The sequence below is a fragment of the Danio rerio genome, chromosome 20, assembly GCF_052040795.2.
Source record: "Danio rerio strain M-AB ecotype USA chromosome 20, GRCz13ab, whole genome shotgun sequence".
Lineage (NCBI taxonomy): Eukaryota > Metazoa > Chordata > Actinopteri > Cypriniformes > Danionidae > Danio > Danio rerio.
This window is the reverse complement of record NC_141040.1, coordinates 52927119-52947864: the sequence shown is the minus strand read 5'-3', so window position 1 is coordinate 52947864 and position 20746 is coordinate 52927119. Positions and strand designations below refer to the sequence as shown.

Genomic DNA, 20746 nt, shown 5'->3' with positions numbered 1-20746 from the left:
TTCACCGTGGCCGTCAGCGTCGCTGAAGTGCACCCCTCAAAAAATGTAACTACACGTCGCAACGAATCGTAGTGCAAGCTCTGTGATTGGTCTGTTTGGTAGCGCTGACGAGTCTGGACGGGACCGAGAGCCGCGTAAATGGTGCAAGCCTGATGGAGCGATTGTTTACAAGTGTGGAGTCCCGCAAAGGAGTTCCAGATGGAAAGTTTTGTTTTGTGTTTACCTCATAGTTAAAGTTGTTGCACGTCCGCCGGTTCCTGCCTCAAAATGAGCGAGTTTGAGCCACTTGTACATCCCGGAAGTGTTCAGGAAAAGCAAAACAGCAGCGAAGAAACTCGACACAGAGGAACATTTACACCTCACTGCCAACTAGCGTTTCGGAAGTGTTAATGCAGACCGACAGAGACAGCGCGCAGAAGTATAAATGCGTGGCATGCGCCGTAGGTTACGCCGGTCACTTGACGCAGAAGTATAAACCAGGCTTAACACGGTGGCCCAGTGGTTAGCACTGTTGCCTTACAGCAAAAACATCACTAGTTGTAGTCTTTACCAAGCCAGCTGATGTTTCTGTGCGGAGTTTACATGTTTTCCTCGTGCTCACGTGGGTTTCCCTCCGGGTTCCCCGGTTTCCTCCCACCGTCCATAAACATGCAACTTAAGTTATTTGATTAATCCAAATCAGCACCATAGACATGCTCCTAGTAAGAAGTTATCTCTTAAGAGCAATCACTATCTGTTCATTAGCTACAACACAGGAGAGTTCTCAAGATCTACCTAAGCTCAAACTCCTCTCTCGCCCAGCTAATGGGAGGGAGCCCCAGGCTCGAGGATCTCATGAGATCAGGGCTCTCTCCCGGGACAGCATGCCAAACACGCTTTATAATCGACCAACAGCTAAGTGTGAACTCTTGAAATTGGCCATAGCGAATGAGCGTATGTGTGAATGTGAGAGTGTATGGGTGGGCATCAGCTACGAAAAACATACGCCGGAATAGTTGGCGATTCATTCCACTGTAGTGACCTCTGATAAATCAGAGACTGAGTCGGAGGAAAGTAAATGAGTTACTAGTCAAGGATTTTATTAAATTGATCAAAATTGACACTAAAAAGTTATTTGTGATGTTACAAAATATTTTAAATAAATGTTCTTTAAAAATCTCTATTCATAAAAAAACATAATTAAGGTGTTTATGAAAATATGAAGGGTTTTTTATTATTCACAATAAGAAAAATCAGCACATTTAATTTATGAATTATGTGACAGACAACTGCTGAAGGCGACGCAGTAGTGCTGTCGCCTCACAGCTAGAAGGTTGCTGGTTCGAGCCTCGGCTGGGTCAGTTCAGTTGGCGTTTCTGTGTGGAGTTTGCATGTTCTCCCTGCATTCACGTGAGTTTCCTCCGGGTGCTCCGGTTTCCCCCACAGTCCAAAGACATGCGGTACAGGTGAACTGGGTAGGCTAAAATTGTCCGTAGAGTATGAGTGTGTGTGTGTGTGTGTGGATGTTTCCCAGAGATGGGTTGCAGCTGGAAGGGCATCCGCTGCGTAAAAACTTGCTAAATAAGTTGGCGGTTCATTCCACTGTGGAGACCCCGGATTAATAAAGGGACTAAGCTGAAAAGAAAATGAATAAATGAATGACAACTGCTGAAAATCCTTCGAAAATATTTATCAAACTCTAAAATGTTATTTTAAATTGTCATATAAGATTTAGTTTTTAATTTACTGGATTTTTGCTGGATTTTATGCAGCATTGGTTAGCAGAAGAGCCTTTTGTCAAAATATTTTATACTCATTTTTCTTCGGCTTATTCCTTTATTTATCAGGGGTCACCACAGTGGGATGAACTGCCAAGTATTCCAGCATATGTTTTACACAGTGGATGCCCTTCCAGCTGCAACCCAGCACTGGGAAACACTGAACTTCAACACTGAAAACTGGACGGATACTGTTTCAATTTACTATAATCTTCTATGTGAAGCTGCTTTGACACAATCTACATTGTAAAAGCTCTGTACAAATAAGTGAAGTTTATTCATAAACAAATTTCAAAATTTCGAGAGGATCACATGCTTATGATTGTTCACAGCTGTTCCAACTTTAGCTAATGACCGATTATCCTATGAGACGATCCTTAACTCACTATAAATAACTAGACTTTTCTCATCTCAATATTTTCGTCTTGAAGAACCCCCCCACCAAACCCTACTTTCCCTCCTTTCAAACGGGCGTCACGGTGGCCAGTGATTAGCGCTGTTGCCTCACAGCAATAATGCCCCTGGTTTAATTCCTTTCCTCCCACAGTTCAAAAACAAGCACTCTAAACAGTTAACCAAAATACATTAGCTAAACTCTGAGTACACCTTTCAGCATCCATATCCGACACTTAGCTACAACAAGCAAGAAGGGGAGTCATCGAGATCTACCTGAGCTCAAACTCCCCTCTCGCCTTGCAACGGGAGGGAGCCCAGGGCTCGAGGATCTTATAAGCTCAGGGCTCTCTCCCGGGACAGCACGCCAAACTAGCTTTACTATCAATCATCAGCTAAGTGTAAACGTTTGAAAGATTAATTTAATTTCTAATGTTTCTAATGTTGAATGATGTATGTTTATGAACATACATTTATGAATGTATGTTTATGTTTTAACAACAACAAAAAAAGACTTTTAGGTTGGAGATCACGTGAGGTTGAGTACATTTTCAAATATAAATATATTTCTAAGAGCATTTCTCCATTTCCCATTATATTTATAAAACGCTTTTCTAAAACCCAAAGCGCTACAACAACAAATAAAATCAAACATGCAATAACTCTCTGAATAATTCTCCTGAAGAGTCTCTGTGTAGTAAAAGCGCTCGGTCATGCTGCTGAGCAATGGAGGAGCATTAAAATGCAGATGTTTGTGTTTGGTGTGTCACAACAATGTGTCATTATGAGAAGAAATCTCTCTGTTGATCTGAGTGTCACCTGCCGGCGCGGTGTGTTTGTCCTGCTGTGTCTCCTCGGAAGTGAGCAGTGCTGGACGCAGGCGTGCGCTCGGGTGTGTGTCAGCTCTTATCTGGCCTGCGCTCACACAAAGACAAGCAGAGGAGAGTAAACACTTGCACTTTCAGGCACACAGCAAAGCACACAAACCTCAAGGCATTTTCCAGTATCGCAGGTGTTGCTGTCATGGACTAACACACACACACACACACAAATGCGTGCGCACACAGAAAAACACACAGACAGGTGTTTACACAATGTTTACATGTTTTTGTGACATAAGGACACCAATGTGTATAACAATCAGGCACACAGACAGACACACACGCGCACACTCACTTACGCACACATCAAGAAACATATACAACTTTGTGTTTGTGAATAACGGGGACATTTCATGTTTGCATTGTTTGTGTAAAGCATGTACTATATTTTTAATCACCGCAACCCTGTCCCTAAACCCAACTCTCACAGGAAGCAGTGCATTATTACCTTTTGAATAAACTCAAGGTGTATCTCAAATTGCACACTGTACAGAGCCTCCGGAGAGTATTGATAGCGCTTCACCTTTTCCACATTTGTTTATATGTTACAGTCTTATTCCAAAATGGATTAAATTCATTTATTTTCTCAAAATTCTACACACAGTACGACATAATGACAATGTGGAAAAAGAGTTTTTGAAATTGTTGCAAATTTATTAAAAATAAAAAAGCTGAAAAATCACATGTACATCAGTATTCACAGCCTTTGCTGTGAAGCTCTAAATTGAGTTCAGGTACATTCTGTTTCCACTGATCATTCTTTAGATGCTTCAGCAGCTGAATTAAAGTTCACCTGCAGTAATTCAGTTGATTTGAAAAGGCATACACCTGTCTGTATGAGGTCCCAGGGTTGACAGTGCATGTCAAAGCACAAACCAAGCATGAAGACAAAGGAATTGTCTGTAGATATCGAAGACAGGATTGTCTCGAGGCACAAGGCTGGGGAAGGTTACAGAAACATTTCTGCTGCTCTGAAAGTTCCAAAGAGCACAGCGGCCTCCATCATCCGTAAGTGGAAGATGTTTGGACCCACCAGGACTCTACCTAGAGTTGGCCGGTTATCTAAGCTGAGTGATCAGGGAGAAGGACCTTAGTCAGGGAGGTGATCAATAACCCGATGGTCACTCTGTCTGAGCTCCAGCGTTCTTCTGTGGAGAGAGGAGAACCTTACAGAAGGACAACCATCTGTGCAGCAATCCACCAATCAGGCCTGTATGGTAGAGTGGCCAGACGGAAGCCACTCCACGCCTGGAATTTGCCAAAAGGCATCTGAAGGACTCTCAGACCATAAGAGACTAAATTTTCTGCTCTGATGAGACTAAAATTAAACTCTTTGGAGTGAATGCCAGGCTTTACATTTGGAGAAAACCAGGCACCGCTCATCACCAGGCTAATACCATCCCTACAGTGAAGCATGGTGGTGGCAGCATCATGCTGTGGGGATGTTTTTCAGCAGCAGGAACTGGAAGACTAGTCAGGATAGAGGGAAAGATGAATGCAGCAATGTACAGAGACATCCTGAATGAAAACCTGCTTCAGAGAGCTCTTGACCTCAGACTGGGGCGATGGTTTATCCTCCAGCAGGACAATGACCCAAAGCACACCGCTAGAATATTAATGGAGTGGCTTCACAACATCTCGATGAATGTCCTTGAGTGGCCCAGCCAGAGCCCAGACCTAAATCCTATTGAACATCTCTGGAGAGATCTGAAAATGGCTGTACACTGTTGCTTCCCACACAACCTGATAGAGCTCGAGAGGTACAGCAAAGAGGAATGGGCAAAAATTCCCAAAGACAGGCCCATGCCAAGCTTGTGGCATCATATTCAAAAAGACTTGAGGCTGTAATCGCTGCCAAAGGTGCATCAACACAGTATTGACCAAACTCTGTGAATACTGATGTACATGTGATTTTCAGGTTTTTATTTTTAATACATTAGCAACAATTTAAAAAACAATTTTTTTTCACATTGTCATTATGGGGGATTGTGTGCAGAATGTTGAGGAAATAAATGAAGTTAATTCATTTTGGAATAAGGCTGTAACAAACAAATGTGGAAAAAGTGAAGCGCTATCAATAGTTTCCGGATGCACTGTGTGCACTATTCTACACCATTTTGTAGTATAAACAGTACTAGTGAATTCACATTAAAACTATTCGCTGTAAAAGAATAAGCCTTAAAAAAGCAAGAGAATATGTTTGCTGCTGTTCAAATGAGCTGAAACTGCTCAATTCTTAAAGTTTTTTTGAAGTCAACTTAATTGTTTTATGTTCAATACACTTACATTTTTAAAAGCTATTAACTTAATCAACGTGTGTTGGACAACATAAAGTAACTGTGTGGAACCCAGCAAATTTTACAGTGTAATTAAATGTATTTTGCATATTAAAAAGACAAATAAACATTTGCACAGCACCGTTTATGAGAACACTAAAATTCTTAAACATCAGTGTTAGTAAAAACCATCTTCTCTCTTTCTCTCTCTGTGCATGCGCGTGTGTGTGTGTGTGTGTGTGTGTGTGTTAAGTGTGGGTCGGTTTGGAGTGTCAGTTAAACGTGGCACATGTCTATTGTGTTTTGGGACCCCGGACCCTCGGCACAATTCAGCAGGAGGTTTGCAGACGGCTTTCAGCGGCGGGGGGAACACAGCTGATCCACACAAAAGACTCGGACCTCCTGTTCACAAGCAGCACACAATACCCCGACCCTAATGCTTGTAAATCTATTCACTGATCAGAGCGCATGGCAGCACGCCGGCCCGCCGGTTTTTCCACAAAACCCACACCACAAAACACACTCCAGAGTTTCAACGGGACGCACACTTTAGATTAAAGGCGTCTTCAACTGCAGTATACAGCAAAAACGATGTATTTGTTTAATATAAATCGCCTCTCATGTTTCTGTTCGGTTGAGGTTAGTAGTTTAGGAAGGTTTAGGCGAAGGTTCACCTAAACAATGAACATTTATTCCCTATTTACTCTGCTTCAAGTGGTTATAAACCTGTACTTCTTTCTTCTGTTGAACACAAAGGAAGATAATTTGATGACAGCTGAAAACCTGTGACCATTGACTTCCACAGCAGGAAAAACAGATACTATGGAAGTCAATGGTTACAGGTTTTAAGCATACTTCAAAATATCTCATTTTGCGTTTAAAAGAAGAAAGAAATTCTTTAGGTTTATAACGAGCAAAAGTGTGCATAAAAGATGACAGAATGATTTTCTTTTAAGGTATACGAGTTAGTCTAGAGATATAATAATACCTACAATAATACTTATTGATATTAATGTATGATATTTTTAACAGTTAAAGGATGTTTACTTTAGAATGGTTTTATTAGGTTATTTTATTTTTTTAACGTTTTAGTATTGGTTCCATATATATTTTGAAGCTTTTATTAAAAATAATAGCTTATGATCACATTAATAATTAATTTATTAATAAATTATTTTTTTATTAACATTTCAAATTGGCTTCTTAAAAGATTTCTACACATTATGTGATCAGTAAGTCATGACATTTGTTTTTAGTTCATTGTAACTTATTAAACCAAGTTAATCATGTTCCAACTTAAGTTGCGCAAGCTGTTTTAAGTCAGTTTAACATATAAGTTCAATGGACACATGCAGTAGGGTTCATATGATTCAGCTTTAAAAAAATGAGGACAACTAGAATTGTTTTTTACAGTGTATTTGCCATATTTAACTTACAGCTTAATATGTTTATGGCACACTTCAGTTTTTAATTGCAAAGTTTAAAATAAACTTAAAATTACTAAAGTCGTTTATAATTTTCGAACAAACTCCATCTAGCATGTGCATTTTAATTTATTTCAGCTTTGTCTCAAATAGCAAAACTATTTTAAAGTTTAATTTTAACATTTTAATATTAATTTAACAGTTGAAGTCAGAATTATTAGCCCCCCTGAATTAAGGCCGCTTGTTTTTCCCCCCTAATTTCTGTTTAACGGAGAGAAGATTGTTTCAACACATTTCTAAACATAATAGTTTTAATAACTCATTTCTAAAAACTGATTTATTTTATCTTTGCCATGATGACAGTTAATAATATTTGACTAGATATTTTTAAGACACTTCTATACAGCTTAAAGTGACATTTAAAGGCTTAACTAGGTTAATTAGGTTAACTAGGTAGGTTAGGGTAATTAGGCAAGTTATTGTATAATGATGGTTTGTTCTGTAGACTATCAAGAAAAAAATAGCTTTAAGGGGCTAATAATCAGTCTCTAAAATGGTGTTTATAAAATTAAAAACTGCTTTTATTCTAGCCGAAATAAAACAAATGAGACTTTCTTTAAAAGAAAAAATATTATCAGACATACTGCGAAAGTCTTCTTGCTCTGTTAAACATAATTTGGAAAATATTTAAAAAAGAAGAATAAAATTCAAAGGGGGCTAATAATTCTGACTTCAACTTTAAGAATTATTACAAAAGTGCAATGTTAAATCGTCAACTTAGAATAAGGTTCTATCTGACATTTTTGTCAAAATTGAGGTATTGACATACTCTTATCAAATAACAACTTATTTACATTATGGGATGTTTTTTATAAGTTGTTTACATTTTAAGACTTTTTATTTAAATACAAACGTTACACTCAGACTGTTTGCTATGAAATCAAAAAACTTTAAAGCTCAATATCTCAAAATCAGAACCTTATGATTCCAACGTGTGTCTACATAATGAGCACATTATATCAATACATTGAATTGATTCCTTTAAATGTCATTGTAAAATAAAGATTCATTAATTAACAGTTGATAACAACACTGGGTGCATTGGATATTGTTTTAACCCAATGTTGAGTGAAATATGCATTGTAAAACCCAATAATCAACTTTATCAAATGAAATGAGTGTAGTTAACTCAAAACTTACTGAAAGTTAATTCTACTCATTTGAAAAGAGTTTTGAACTCAGTGTTGAAGGTAATGAGTTAATTAAATACCTCATTACGTCAACTTAAGTGGAGTAAGTTCACAGTACTCATATAGATTATTTTTTAAGAAAATGGTTTGTTACATTCAGGTTCCTTAAATGGTTTGAGTTGCCTTAAATTATTGGGTTTTAGTACTCAGTTGGTTTGAGTTCTCTTTATTTATCGTATTTTACGGTGCTTAACTTGCTTTGTTTACTCAAATGGAGTAAGATCACAGTACTCATTAGGATTAGTCTTTCAACTTAAATGGTTTGTTGCAGTTGGTTTCCTCAAACAGTTTAAGTTAGCTTAACTTCTTGGGTTTTACAGCGCGGACAAACCCTACTGTTGGGTTAAAAAGTGTCATTTGAATGTTTAAACAACACTGATGTTTTTGTATGTATAGCAGTAGGGTAGGGTCTGAATATTTTCAATTTAGTTGACAAACATATGGTGAACAGTTTACATAACAGTAACCGTTAAGGTAATAAATAAGATTAATTAAAAACAAATTATTTCATTCATTCATTTTCTTGTCGGCTTAGTCCCTTTATTAATCCGGGGTCGCCACAGCGGAATGAATCGCCAACTTATCCAGCAAGTTTTTACGCAGCGGATGCCCTTCCAGCCGCAACCCATCTCTGGGAAACATCCACACACACATTCACACACACACGCACACACACTATGGACAATTTAGCCTAAATTGTACCGCATGTCTTTGGACTGTGGGGGAAACCGGAGCACCCGGAGGAAGCCCACGCGAACGCAGGTAGAACATTCAAACTCCACACAGAAAAGCCAACTGAGCAGAGGCTCGAACCAGAGACCTTCTTGCTGTGAGGCGAATGTGCTACCCTCTACGCCACAGCGTCGCCCTAAATTTATTTCATTTAAGTATTTATTCATATTTGTTAACATTAGTTCATGTTACTTAACGTTAACATATTAATAAACGTCACACTATTTTAAGTTTCAAATGTCACCAACAAACCATCAACTGTGACTTTTGCATTAATGAACCCCTAATGTGTTGCTTATTAATAGTTAGGGTAAACAATAGGGATGTAGAATATGATCATGCAGATTTTGTACTTGATAAGCACTAATAAACAACCAATGTCTTAATAGGCATGTAATACTAGTGAATAGTGGAAACTGTTCCTTAAACTGAAGTGGGTTAGTTTTTATTTGAAGGTGTCCTTGTTATTCATTCTACCTACTGATTAATATTATTTAATTACATGTGCTTACTGTATATACTCTTTTTCGAAGGACATCCTGGGATTTTTAACAACCACAGAGAGTCGGGACCTCGGTTTAACGTCTCATCCGAAAGACGGACGCTATACTGCTCAGTGAGCACCATAGCGTCCCTGTCACTATACTGGGGCATTAGGACCAACACAGACCGTAGGTTGGGCGCCCCCTGCTGGCCTCACTAACACCACTTCCGGCAGCAACCTAGCTTTCCCATGTGGTCTGTCATCTAGGTACTGACCGGGCGCAGCCCTGCTTAGCTTCAGTGGGCGACCATGTGAGAGTTGCAGAGAGCTAGCTGCCGGCTAGTTGCATGTAATTATGCATAACTGTAATTACTAAAGTAAGTTAATGGACACCTTAAAATAAAGTGTTACCTTACTAAATGCTGTCAGTTCATGCTATTTAATACTGTTAACTAATGTTCAATTTGATCTTAATATAAAGTGAATAATAAGAAAACACTACTACTCCTAAGAAACTGCTATAAACTTGTATAATTACAGTGAAAACACATTAATCAACACCTTAGTTCTGAGCATTAATAAATGCTAAACTTAAAATGAAGAATTAAAAGTAAATTAAATGTGAAAGTAATTCTTAAAGTATTTTAATTTAATGCTAACAAACTGAAACTCATCGTTAAAATATTATCATAAAATAGTCTAAAATTATATTATCTATAGATTATCGAATCAGACTATATCTGCACAACAGTGACCAAAACATACAGCTGAACTGAGAAGAGCTTGAGAGGAATCTATGAACACACACACACACACACACACACACACACACACACACACACACACACACACACACACACACACACACACACACACACACACACAGAGAGAGAGAGAGAGAGAGAGAGAGAGAGAGAGAGAGAGAGAGAGAGAGAGAGAGAGAGAGAGAGAGAGCGAGAGAGAGCGAGAGCTGATCAGTATTCGGGTTGAAGAAAGGTCGTCGGTGGGCGGGGCTGTGTTTTAGGAAGCACGACCATAATTATGCAAATAAGCTTGGCCCCACCCCCTCCTCACATCACTGTCAGACTGCGCACACACATACACAATGACTCTCCCTAAAGTGCCTGAAGAGATTACATCAGACTACGTGATCTATGACATCAACCCTTGTGTGTTACATGTGCTCAGTTTTGCTGAACATGCAACACGGGCTGAAATGCCTGTTGGGGGACAAAAAAATAAATAAATAAAATAAAATCACAAAAAAATGTGGAGGACAAACTGCTAATTAACGTCTTCTGAACGTTGAAAAGCAGCTTATGCTGATAAAATGTATATATAAGACCTTTCCATGCTTTAATTTACATTTAGAGTTGAGGTTTAGGCTTGTTGGCTAAGTCTGGTATGTCCTAATTTGCATTCCTCAGTAAGTGTGTGTGTGTGTGTGTGTGTGTGTGTGTGTGTGTGTGTGTGTGTCCTTTTCTTCAGTTCATTTTCAGCTGCTGTTTAATGAATGCTTGGAAACAAACACTAACCCCCCTCTTTACGAATTCATTACTCATTTACTGTAGGGAAGGAAGAGAGCGATAGACAGAAAGAAATATTAAAACGGCTTTAAAATGCTTATTTGCTTATTAAAATGAACGCTTTAACTGATTTAACACGGTCAGCTGTGCATTTTTAACAGTTAAAGGATGTTTACTTTAATGGTTTACTGGCATTTCTCATATACAGTGGGGAACATTAGTATTGAACACGTCACCATTTTTCTCAGAAAACATATTTCTGGATGTTGATAACTATTGTATTCAAGTCAGGTGATTGGCTGGGCCATTCTACAGCTTGATTTCCTTTCTCTGAAAGCATTTGAGGGTTTCCTTGGCTGTATTTTGGATCATTGTCTTGCTGAAATGTCCACCCTGGTTCATCTTCATCCTCCTTCTAATGTAGATGTTGTACTGAAGCAGCTGATATTCATTTACAGTGAGGGAGGGCAGAGGGTTGCTGAAGAACTACTGAGAGATTTAATCTGCTGTCTGGGCTTTCACTGCCTTTTTACACCTCCCTTTCTTCATGTGTTCAATACTTTTTCCCTGCGTCATTTTATTTTATTACACATAACTTCCTTTGTAAACTAATTACATTTGTTTTCTTTGCATATTTGGATTACTTTGGTTGTTATCAACATCCTGTGAAATTTCAAGTCAACAGCACCTTTAAAAATTTGTTTTCTGAGACAAATAGCGGTGTTGAATACTTATTTTCACCGCATATGGCCGTAGTGTGCCCACCTCTGGTATAGACCGTCATATTGGGGTGATATAAACACACCCAGTCCTTTTTTTTTTTTCAATTGGTGGACCAATTTGGAACGATTTTCAGACCGACCGCAACTTCGCGTAGGAGTGCAGTCCCCGCTCCCACCAATATTGATTGACAGGCGCATCACCATATCCTCAGTTTGTTGATTCACGTCGGCCATTTTCAGCATGTGAGTCAAAGCAATATCACTAAAGGAACACCCTTGCTCTATTTTTAGATGCAAGGCTCATTGGGCCCAACATTAGATCAATATTCTCCACATGATCGCTGTAATCGGAATTATTGTTTGTACCCTTTGGGTAGGTTTGCAAACGTGTATTTTTCATTGCATCTACCCTAAACTTCAGCCGTTGGCATTTCTCATGTACACAGAAGCTCCCTGCGATCTTAACTAGGTTTAGATGTTGCCTGCGCGTTGCCCCATCTGCGCGTCTCTCCATTGGAAATAAAATAAAGAACTTGCCTGCAGGTTGTACACCAGAAGCGCCGCTCGGCAGCGCCATGCGTTTCAGAATTGTAAACATATGTTTCCATCAGGGTCCACACAACAACGCTTTAAGTCGGCGTCTGTCCGTGGCACCCAGCCACAATTCAGGACACTTCATATTTCTGCCGCGCCACAGAGCGCAATCGGAATTTTATTTTAAATAACATGTGAATGTGCGTGTCTGAGTGTGCCTTGTCGTGGCTCTGGTGCCTCAGTCAAAGTTAATTCAGTGTGCGTCGTTATTAGTCTCGGTGTACAAGCTCTGTACTTGAAACTAGCACACAGTTGGCTGCAAAACTTTACAAAGACACAAATGATTGTGTACTCTCTGCTTGGTCTGTGTCCGAGTCGTACATGTACAGCTGAAGGCTGATCCTCTCACTCATGTTGCTTCTCTCTGTCTGCCAGTCTGTTGCAAACACAGAGCAGGAGAGCTCTTGGCTCCGCCCCCTTGTTACATTGGGCAGAAAGTCGAAACTAATTTTCATGTGAAGCAACACGCCCCTAAAACAGCGACCTGTTTACACGCCCCCAACATGACACATTTTAACACATTATAATAAAAACATCTGTACTGTGTTTTGAAGTGAACCTAAACTGGCACACTCAGAAGATCCATAATAATAATATTAAAAAGGGGGTAAACTACTGTATGTGCCCGTTAAGTTACTCCCAAAATGCATGCAAGTAAGTGTCTGGTGAACGTAGAGAAGAGTAGATTCAACTTTATAATTGCTTCCACTATGTGTATCTGATATGAATAAAAACATATCAGCAAATTAAATTTGAATGGATTGTTAGACTTCCTTTTGTGTTTTACAAACTCTAGATGTACTGATTTACTAGTACTTGTGCATAATTTACATGTCAAAAACAAAAACGCTGCATAATTGCGATAATACGACACGTCTTTCTCTTGCTTAGCAGTAGCCAACGGGTCAAATCTCAGTTTTAAATTTTTTAATTGCCAATCTAAGGGTAAACGGGCTAACGCTAACTTGTTGTGCTTGTCATGCTGAATAACGAGTAAAACATCAGCATCAGGGACTTTACGGTCCTCACTTCAAAACGGAACAAAAATAGGATTCTGTAGTGAATTACCCTTCTGATGCTCCCATTCTCCTCGTTCCTGTCAATGAGGCATCGAACACTGTATCAGTGCACGAGAGAGACCGTGTTCACTCTGCTCCATGCAGAACTAAAGTGTTTTTTAATAATCACACATCTCTGTGTCGCGCGACACAACGAATCTGTTATGAAATTTCTTGCCAACGCTTTTAGCAATAGTTTTTTTTATCGATTTAATCGATTTGTTGTTGCAGCTCTAAACGTGTACACATGACCACAGAACATTTTTTGCAAATAAACTGATTATAATATGTGTTAAAACTTTCTGTGATTTTTATACGTTTAACATTTTTTAAAACAGAGCATGTTTGCAATAGAGTAAAATCGCTATCTAATTCTTAACCGCTATAATCCCCACCGCCACATGGTGTCAGTAAACTCAAATGTGTGTGTGTGTGTGTACTGCAAACGGCATATCTGTGAGACTCATCATTTCAGAAAGGCTTGAATAAACTTCACTATAAATACATCAAACAAACTTACTTGGTATCTTTGACTAATGAGCTTGTGCTTCATCAGAGTCAGTATCTGTCACTGACTGCTGTTTATCTGATATAACGCATGATGAGAAGCCGACACGCATGTGGGAACAGTGGGTGGGGAGAAGCAGCTCATTTGCATTTAAAGCCACAGGCTACAAAAACAGCTACACTGTACTCAGACACCAAATTGGGCAGATTCTGGAGGCTATGATAAATAATCTGTTGGGTAGTTTGAGCTGAAACTTTACAGACACATTCTGGAGACACTGTTGGAAAATAGGAATCATTTTTTTCATTATTTTTGTCTCTTTTTCTTTTAATCAAACAATTATTTGTATTGCTCATGTAAGGGTCATATATGTGAGTGCTGTGCATACTAATTAGCATTTTTGCAAAAGTAGATAGATGCGGGTCCAAAATTAAATTCAGCTCTGCAGAAACTTCCTGTCTGAAGAGAGGTGTTAAAACTGAACACAGAACACAGAAAGATGTATGCTTTGCTGTTGTGCAGAGAATTCATAGAAAAAGAGGAAGTATGTCGAAGGTGCGGCCAATGGAGGACTAAACAATGACTGACAAGTGACGTTACACCAAAACTCCACCTGTTAAGATCGGTTGAGTATATATGCTGGAGTCAGGAAATGTATGTGAGTTGCGAACCTCCTGAATGTAATTCTTGTATTGCATTGGGGTAATGTAACCCAGAGCTCTGTCATCAAATTATTCATTTGTATCTAACAAATTACTAATATTTTTGGCATTGAAGAAAACCCTCTCCAGACCTTTTCTTATTAAACATACATGGAATTGGCGAGATATTCCAACAACACCCAAGCCTTATCTTACATCTTGTAAAAGGGGTCAAATCGGTGCCCTTTAAATCCTTTAAAGTTTTAATATTTTGATTTTAAAAAAGGCGCAAGCAAAAATGTATTACTGCTTATTCAAGGTGTTTCTAATGCAGCGTCTATGGGTAATGTGTCCAGTTCTCGCTTTACTCTGCGTTGTGTTGTGTTATGTGAAAGGAACCATTCATATGAAAGTAAACAGCCTTTTATTATGCATGAATATAATAAACAATGGCAAAGCTGAGTCTGTGGCATTCCTTAGGAGCTCATTAACCTCTCCTCAATCACGTTTGCCACGAACTGACATAAATCAAGTTGAAGTGCGTTTAACACACACCAAGAAAAAAAAGAGAAACATTATATTCAATTCAATTCAATTCAACTTTATTTGTATAGCGCTTTTACAATGTAGATTGTGTCAAAGCAGCTTCACATAAATGGTCATAGTAACTGGAACAGTGTAGTTCAGTTTTTAGTGTTTAAGTTCAGTTCAGTTCAGCTCAGTTCAGTGTGATTTAATCATTACTGAGAGTTCAAACACTGAAGAGCCAATTCATCGATGCGCAGCTCTACCAATCCTGAACCATGCGAGGCAGTTATTATACATAAAATCGAAAACATAACAGAAGCATGAGTAAACACATGCCTGCATGAATACAATAAACAATGGCAAAGCTGAGTCTGTGGCCTTCTTTAGGAGCTCACCAACCTCTCCTCAATCGCGTTTGCTGCAAACTGAGCGAGAGCAGGTGGAACCGGAAAACGACACTTAAAGGGGCCACGTACCATTTTCCAAAATACACCAATACATTGAAAACAAACACAACTATGATTTCATTAACTCTGAAATATAAGATATTTAAAGAACAACTTTGAAAATACGCAATTAAATAAAAAAATTGATGTTTAACAAGGAGAATTTTGATTATATATATATATATATATATATATATATATATATATATATATATATATATATAATATAACATCTGTTACGGTAGGAAAGTAAATTTGACGTTGTTCTCTCTTCTGTCTGCTGTTATCAGTGTCACACTGTTTTTTTTTGTTTTTTTTTTCGTTTTCTGAAAGTCTCGATAACACCATCATGGAGTGTTTTTTCATCCTTTCAGCAAATATGATGTGAATTTTATTTATTTTTTGTACTCTCCCATTCACTGTGCTCTAACTATGACCACTTCAGCAAATGCGAAACCCGCAAATGTGAACATGCTTAACACAGAGTTTTTTGATAAAATATTGTATTTTACAATCCTGAAGATGTGAGAAACTGAATCTGACCTTGTCTCATTCTGAGTGGAGCAAGTGAACCGTCTGCCGAGCTGCAGGGTACAGTGTGTGCGTGTAAGTCCTGTGGGGGTTTCTGTCTGGCCCCTGCGCCTGCATCTATTCTGGGTCGAGGCTGTGCCTGCGCTCCTGTTGCCAGGGCTGGGTGCCGGTGCCCGGGTGCGGGGCGGGTGACAGCAGTGGTGGGCTGTCAGGACGACGAGAGGCCGTCTGGCACACAGGGAGAGCTGGCACGTGCTCACACAGCAGGGCCCGACACAACCGTGACAAATCGCTGAAAGAGGCCGATTCAAGAGCGCAACACCACGCACCTGAGGACACTGTCAGACACACACACACAGATGCACATGTCAGAATTCCAGCATCATTAACACACGCATGCACGCACGTACGCACGCACGCACACACACACACACCTTTTCACTTTCAAATATTTCCCAAATGATGTTTAACAGAGCAAGGAATATTTCACAGAATTTCCTATAATATTTTTTCTCCTGGAGAAAGTCTTACATGGTTTATTTCAGATAGAATAAAATCAGTTTTACAGTTTTAAAAACCATTTTAAGGTCAGTATTATTAATGAATAACCTAGTTAAGCCTTTAAATGTCCCTTTAAGATCAATACTAGCATCTTGAAAAATGTCTAAATTTGTAAATTAGCTTATCAAAGTCATGTAAATAGGGGATACATCATGGCGTGACCCAACTCGCTGTGAAATTATACTCTGATTGGTTTAATGCCTATTACGCCTCAAAACACACCCCATAACTCATAAAGAGAATAAGGACAACGCATTTAGTGCATGCGCCTGGTGCGTCAAATGTTTTCCCATCCCTAAAATAGCAATAATTAATGTTTTAGACCAAGGGCTTAGATCATTAAAAGAGAGCTTATAATGCTTCTTTACAAAGTGACATTGCCACCTACAACAGAAAATACAGCATCTTTAGTCATTTTTATGAATCTGTCCAAACAGAAATTGTTTTAACAAAATGGTCATCTGGTATTCTTTTCAAAAACCCATTTTAACACACTTTTGTTGTGTAAATATACCTGCAGTATTCTTCACACATCCTAAAATGTTAAGCTAAAACAATGTTTAACAGAGCAAGGAATGTTTCATAGAATTTCCTATAATTTTTTTCTTCTTGAGAAAGTCTTATTTGGTTTATTTCAGATAGAATAAAAAACAGTTTTAATTATTTTATCTATTTTAAGGTCAGTATTATTAATGAATTAACCTAGTGAAGCCTTTAAATGTCCCTTTAAGCTCAATACTAGCATCTTGAAAAATGTCTAAATTTGTAAATTAGCTTATCAAAGTCAAGTAAATAGCGAATGCATCATGGCGTGACCCAACTCGCTGCGAAACGATCCTCTGATTGGTTTAATGCCTATTAATCAAAACACACCCATTACTCATTAAGAGAGAAAGGACAACCCATTTAGACCATGCATGCACCTGGTGCGTCAAATGTTTTCTCATCCCTAAAATAGCAATAATAAATGTTTTAGACCAAGGGCCCATAATGCTTTTTTACAAAGTGACATTGCCACTCACAAGAGAAAATACAGCATCTTTAGTCATTTTGATCAATCTTTCCGAACAGCAATTGTTGTAACAAAATGGTCATCTGGTATTCTTTTCAAAAACACATTTTATCACACTTTTGTTGTGTACACATGCCTGTAGTATTCCTCCCACATCCTAAAATGTGAACCCAAAACATTGTTTAACAGAGCAAAGACTTTTTCACAGTATTTCTGATAATATAAATATATTTTCCGGCTATAATAAAAACAGTTTTAAATTTTTTAAAAAAACATTTTAAGGTCAGTATTCTTAATTAATTTACCAAGTTAAGCCTTTAAATGTCCCTTTAAGGTGAATACTAGTACCTTAAGAAGTATCTAGTCAAATATTATGTGCTGGGCTAATAATTCAGGTGCATTAATAATTCTGACTTTAACTGTACATACACACACGATGCAGAAATGCATTCTGCTTAAAAGCACACAACAAACAAGATACAAAGAGAGCCAAAGTAGATTCTACGCAATGCATTTCTTTTTTATCATTGCTCAGAAGCTGCTCTGGAATTTCATCAAAAATCAGCTGGTCTGATTATAAACTAAAATACAAGGGATCCGCTGATGAATTGACTCATCTTCGTGGCTTTAAATGCTCCAGTGTAACTGTATCCTTGTTTATACTCCGTAAACAGCCGTGAGTTCGGTGAACTGATGACCCTTACGGCCAATCACAGTCATTTCTGTTAAGCATGTGAACACAATGTCCAATCTGTGCTGTTTAAGAATGCAAATAGTAGCGGGAAATGAACGTTTTAAAATTTTCTGTTGCGTTTAGTATCAAATTCTCGTATCGTGACAACACTTGCTTCTAAAAGTGGTTTGTAGCCCACTCACCTGTATGAAGCTCACTTCATGAACGCACAGTTTATATTTTTTTCATGAGATGCTGAGTGATTGTTAGAAAGAGTCTGGTGCAAATGTGCAAAACTGGCGCAAGTGTCGGATCAATTGACAGAGATGAAAGTGTGTTTTCTACAGGTGGTTTGTCAAGCCCACTCATTTGAGGCACACTCAGAATTGCATAATGACAAACACTTGACTATACTATTCGACTATACCACAATTGTCAGTCTCTATATGGAGAGTTTAGATGCAAAACCCTCAAAATCCATCCTCTTTTCTTGTGAGCGTTTTCTATTAGGTTCCTATAGTTAGGTTCAAAAGTTTCATTTTATATGTAATGATAAGGTTATTAGCTGGTTATTGGTTCAAAAATGTCACTTTAGATTTTATTTTGCACCAAAACCAGCTAAATCCACTAGTGCGTTTTTTTTTTTTTTTGCAAAAACCTCTAAATCCACCTATTGGGAAAAAAAAAAAGTCATTAAAGATGCAATTAGAAATTATTTCACCAAACATGAAACATACACCAACCACCTAAAATTAAAATATATAACGTGTCAAGTAAGTGGCGGTTCATTCCACTGTGAAAAACCAGGGGAAAAGTAGAAGGAAATTGAATGAATGAAATCTGTCAAGTGCATTAATCAATAACATTAAAATTGACATTAGTTAAATCTGAACAATCTGTTGTCATTTCTGATATTTGAGATTCAAATTTTATGTATTTGTAGCAATGTAAATATTGCAAACATTGTAAGCTAAGGTTGTTAGATTCAAATAACGTAATGTAGAAACATTGTGAAACATCAATATCTGTGCATTGTCCATTAATATAAAAAGCTTATCAGATGTATAGGTATTATGAAGTAATAGAAATAACGTATAGTTTTATACAGTATATTTTTCTTTTAATAAAAGCTTAAATCAGCAAATAAAACACAAGGTAGGATTACTGGGCAAAAAGGGAATGCCTCAGACAATATTAGAAGCTTCATTCATTCATTCTCACCATATTTAATGTCTTGGTCTCTTGTTTATTGTTACAGCATCCATGTGGGATAGAAGAACCGCATCTTAACTGTTTTACGTGAAACGCAGTTGCCTTTTTTTGTATAGTAAATCAGACTCATTCAAAGTAGCGTAGCTGCGCAAACAAAAAAAAAAGCTATGAATGCATGTTACACTTCCGACTGTACAGTGTGTTTTCCTTTTCTTATAATGCACAGAGTTTTGAGCTACGGGACGTTTTCATTTGCCATTTACTCACAGCCAGACAGGCTCATTTAGTTCATCAAACTCTGTCTTTTAAAATCTAAATCAAAAGCAGAATAAAGCAGCCTCATAAAGCCGTCGTATCAGCTCGCTGCTACACTGAAAACATTTAATTCGATTCACGCTTCTGATTGGTTATCGGGATATAGCGGCTTTTGCTGCCAAAGGCAGGTGGCGTTTAGCGGCTTTTGCCAACAAACTGTTCATTCTGAATGCGCTGACGCTGGGATTTAGATGATTTGAAGCAAATCTATTTGTTGATGGTGTACTACGTGCCTAAAGCATTCACTCAGTGTCATTATCTCATTTTTGGTGGAAGTGGCGTTTAGCAGCTTTTGCATCTGAACTCTTCATATACTCTTCAACAAGAAGTAGTGAGATTTTTTGGTAAAAATATCTCACTTGTGATTTGTCTCTCCTATAGACATACACTCAACACTGTGTCCCGAACAGATCCCCAAACAAACCTTTCTTCTTTATTAGCTGGAGGAGAATGGAATATCTGCGACCCATTGAGGACAACAGAGCAGACCTCCCACCTAAAGCAATTTCATTAAAAATATGTTGCGTTCTGTTGGCAATGGGAAGTGTATCACTATCCACGCTGCCATAGCAACAAGGACCATGTCATAAAGGGTCATTTCCTGAGTACCATGGTATTCAGCACAGAATACAATGTGAGCACAGCTGAAAGGGCTCTCACCACCACAAAAAAAGCAATGCTCATTTGTTGATTTGTGTCTTTGTTTTGACTATTATATATTTATTTATGCATTTAGTCGCTATGAGTGAGACTAAAAACACCAGAGCTACCCATGGATACGTTTTCTAATGATAAATCACTGTTTTTAACTGCGCAATAAGTGTTGTAAATTATGTAGCTTATAAATATGGCGTTTGAATCAAATTAATTGATACCCCATCTAAAACCATTAGTTTTAAAAAACGTGAAGTGAAACATTTACCATGTGAGTTTAAGCATCATTTGCTGTAAACTTCTCAGCATAAGCACAGGCAGTCCACTGCATCATTCATTTTCTTTTCAGCCTGGTCCCTTTATTATTCCAGGGCCGCCACAGCGGAATGAACCACCAACTTATCCAGCATATGTTTTACGCATCGGATCCATCACTAAGAAACACCCATACACTCTTACATTCACACACATACACTACGGCCAATTTAGTTTATTCAATTCACCTATAGCAGACTGTGGGGGAAACCGAAGCGGCCGGAGGGAACCTACGCCAACACTGGGAGAACAT

At 38.2% G+C, this 20746-nt stretch overlaps 1 long non-coding RNA gene across 17 annotated transcripts in view; it reads right to left on the bottom strand.

Annotated features, from left to right (window-relative positions):
* The window catches only part of LOC137488701 (uncharacterized), a 154117-nt gene that overhangs the window by 28659 nt on the left and 104712 nt on the right, over positions 1–20746 (bottom strand). For 14 of the 17 annotated variants that reach the window (XR_015519045.1, XR_015519046.1, XR_015519029.1 and 11 more), the window contains one exon: positions 15547–16089. This is a non-coding gene — a long non-coding RNA (uncharacterized LOC137488701). Of the gene's footprint in view, positions 1–2969; positions 3066–15520; positions 16090–20746 lie in introns of those variants that run through there. The other 3 variants (XR_015519047.1, XR_015519012.1, XR_015519009.1) reach the window with 3 other exon arrangements.